Source organism: Procambarus clarkii, chromosome 64 (assembly GCF_040958095.1).
Source record: "Procambarus clarkii isolate CNS0578487 chromosome 64, FALCON_Pclarkii_2.0, whole genome shotgun sequence".
Taxonomy (NCBI): domain Eukaryota; kingdom Metazoa; phylum Arthropoda; class Malacostraca; order Decapoda; family Cambaridae; genus Procambarus; species Procambarus clarkii.
Window position 1 is genome coordinate 7,783,122 of NC_091213.1, and position 3,967 is coordinate 7,787,088.

At 42.5% G+C, this 3,967-nt stretch overlaps 1 non-coding gene across 1 annotated transcript; it reads left to right on the forward strand.

Annotated features, from left to right (window-relative positions):
• Positions 1-371: 371 nt before the first annotated feature.
• On the forward strand, positions 372-444 carry TRNAT-CGU (transfer RNA threonine (anticodon CGU)). Its single transcript has one exon. It is a non-coding gene; the product is annotated as a tRNA-Thr (tRNA).
• Positions 445-3,967: the final 3,523 nt, after the last annotated feature.

Consider the following 3,967-nt stretch of genomic DNA (forward strand, 5'->3'; position numbering starts at 1 on the left):
ATTCACATAGATAAGAAGATAGACTGGGAGGCATGCAAACAATCAGAGAGAGAGAGACAAACAGGTGGGGCTAAGGAGCATAATAAAAGGAGGGGCCCCTGAAGGTCACAGTCTCTCTGGTGGTCGTCTGAGCTCCTCCGCAAAAGCCTTTGACTCGCTGTTTTACCCACGCAACATTGCCCAATTTTCTTCTCTTTTATGCCTTATATCCTTCATTCATTTTGCTTTCTGGAGCCCGTGAGTGAAGGCAGCCAAGAGGTGCGTCTCTTCTTCGGGGTGTTTAAGATCAGGAAATTAGCGTCTCCTGTTATGATAAAATTCTGTCAGGCAGAGTATGAACCATTGATTCCATTCGCACGTGCTTACGTACGTGCCTCGTAGCCTGGTGGATAGGGCGCAGGACTCGTAATTCTGTGGCGCGGGTTCGATTCCCGCACGAGGCAGAAACAAATGGGCAAAGTTTCTTTCACCCTGAATGCCCCTATTACCTAGCAGTAAATAGGTACCTGGGAGTTAGTCAGCTGTCACGGGCTGCTTCCTGGTGTGTGTGTGTGTGATGTGAAAAAAAAGTAGTTAGTAAACAGTTGATTGACAGTTAAGAGGCGGGCCGAAAGAGCAGAGCTCAACCCCCGCAAACACAAATAGGTGAGTACACACACACACACACACACACACACACACACACACACACACACACACACACACACACACACACACACACACACACACACACACACACACACAGTTGAGAGGCGGGCCGAAAGAGCAGAGCTCAACCCCCACAAACACAAGTGAGTACACACATTCACTAATGCATGAGTGGGCTGACTATATATTATTAGACGCACCAAAAAGCATTTGACACTGTCCCTATAGAAGGACGATTATTTTGACGCTTGTACAGGAGTCCCATAGAAGGCTCCTGTACAAGGCACCAGGCGTAGCGACCCTTAGTGAACACAAGGGGACCCAGGAGCGGACCTTTAAGAAGTCTAACGCCTAACACATGTTCTAAGAGGAAAGACATTATGTATAATGAACTTGCTGTTCTCAGACGCTCTAGTACCATGAAGGAAAGTGTATAATTGCGTTGACCAGACCACACACTAGAAGGTGAAGGGACGACGACGTTTCGGTCCGTCCTGGACCATTCTCAAGTCAAGTGAATCGACTTGAGAATGGTCCAGGACGGACCGAAACGTCGTCGTCCCTTCATTTTCTAGTGTGTGGTCTGGTCAACATACTTTAGCAACGTTATTGTGACTCATCGCCTGCATAATTGCGTTATTTCTTGCGACGTTCTTATTAATATAATGTAAATTAACTCAATCCCTCGTTGTTTTTTTGTGTTAGGCCTACTACCCGCAGGAGGGTTATTAAGGCCTATAACTCGTGGAAGGGTTATTAAAACTTGTAACTCTTGGGACGGTTATTAAAGTCTACGACCCATATGAGAGTTATTAAGTCCTATCAACCCCAGGAGGGTTATTAAGGCCACCACTGTAGCTAACTAACCAACCAGCAAGTACACAAACAGTTCAATTCCAGTGAAGACCTGGTATTCACACCTGTCAGTGAATATATGTATCCCATCACCCTCGCGCCTCTGGCCATAGTCCTCATTTCCTCTCAGCCATTTTGTCCATTATATGCCGCTGGACTATATATATTAAGTCCAGTGAAAGCTTAAACGGACACTCCCCCTCAAGAAAGTCTTCTGGTTCGATATCTCACTGCATCGTCTCTAAGACTGTTCTCTGGTCCAGCAAGCGGACATAATACTTGTCAGGAACCAGGGGTCTGATTCACGAAAGCACTTACGCAAGCACTTACGAACCTGTATATCTTTTCTCAATCTTTGGCGGCTTTGTTTCCAGTTATTAAACAGTTAATGAGCTCCGAAGCACCAGGAGGCTGTTTATAACAATAACAACAGTTGAATGGGAAGTTTTCCTGCTTGTAAACTGTTTAATAAATGTAACCAAAGGCGTCAGAGATTGAGGAAAGATGTACACGTTCGTAAGTGCTTGCGTGAATCAGGCCCCAGCTCTGCCTCACCCTTAAAGACACTAAGAGACTTGCAGTTCCATTCCAGTAGATGATTGACATTTCTTGTCAATTATGAAGACAAGTGAACTAGAAATATAACAGAGTATGGTTGTTGCCCCTTGAGGCGATCACTCACAGCGACTCTAACATACACGTAATTGCTACGAAGAAAATCTTTGTGTTAGAATAAATGAAAGTCTTCCAATAACGGCAATAAATTTACAAATTAATTCAACATAACTACCAAAACAATTAAATATCAAAACGTAACAAAGGAGATATATTACTAAACAATTTAAATTCAAAAAATTATCGTCTCTGCGTTCAGACATAAATGAGCAATTATCCTATGGTTTGCTGCTCGAAAGTCGCATTTGCATATTTAAAATTCCTTGATAATTGCACAATTGGGAGAGATAAGGGTGAGATAAGGGTGAGAGTTAGTACTGGGGAGGGAGAGAGTTGGGGATGGTGGGGAATGTACTTTCTCCCCAACTGAGTAGATATTTCGGAGGGTAATCACGGATGGATGGATGGATGGATATATATATATATATATATATATATATATATATATATATATATATATATATATATATATATATATATATATATATATATATAATATATATCCATCCGTGGATATAGGAATTGTTGAATTCCTTCACATAAGAATTTGCTGGCTTCAACAATTTGTAGTCTTCTTACATCTTGGGTTTTTGTCTAAATATTCCAGTGTTTTTATTCAACATTTCTCTTGTTAGGGTTATGTCATGTGCTCCTCTCATGTGATTTAAGAAGACATAAGAGATCTAAATTCTAGATCTCACCTGATGGAAGATGACAGGTTAAGCGGCTCGTGAGCTTGGTCGACGTCATATCTATGTCCTTACATTAACGGTTTCACTCTTCTTGTAAATCGTAATCAACTTCAACTGTTGTAAATCTTCAACTGAAGTTGTAAATCAACTTCATGTAAATCGGGGAACAAACACTGACACACTGCAATGGAAAGCTGGTATATAGTTCAGTGTGTCAATATTAGCTTTAATAATTGCTATATATGCAACAGGGTGAAACATATAAAATGAGAGAGAGAGAGAGAGAAGGGGTGTAAGAGAGCAGAGGAAATACATCATAGAGACATAAAAAGAGGATAGTAAAGGGGGTGGATGAACGAAATTAAGATAAACGAAAAAGAAGTTGATGGGGAAAACTGACAAGAGGAAGAGGGATGAGGAATGTAAATAGAAAGACAGAGAGAGAGATAGGATGACAAAAGAGAGACAGAGAAGACTATTGTATGCCTTAGAGGGACTGAAAGAACCGAACCAACTAAAAAGGACAGTGGAGGGTCAGAGCTGAATAAAACTACATTAAGAAAGTTAACATTCTTTCACGAGAGCACGAGTGTGGGCTCGAGCTCATGTGACGTGTGGGTGCTGCAAGCATCCTTTACCCACTACACCACGAACTACCATTAAGGGCATAGAGGGGAAGAGGCTACATCACGGAGCCTAGCCAACAGCACCGTAACCCCACACACCACACACACACACTAAGGTAGCCTGCGCCTGAAAACCTCCCCCACGCACTTATCTTATAAGGAGACGTTCATGAAATCGTTATATTGACACACTCAACAAAGCGCAAAGCGCTGGGTGGGGGTCAGACCAAACGCCCGCAGAACGCCACACGCGATGCGATGGTTCGCTGGCAGAAATTCTAAATCGTGTTGGAACGCCCCAACAGATGAGGATAACATGGAATCGAACAGCATCGCGTGTTCGATCGCATGTGATCAAACCCCCACCTGGTGTTCTGATTAATTGTTAATATATCACTGTATTTTGAACATCACTCCTACGTAGCTCCGGAGAAAGGGATATCAGTAGCATAATAGGAGTTTTTAGGTCCC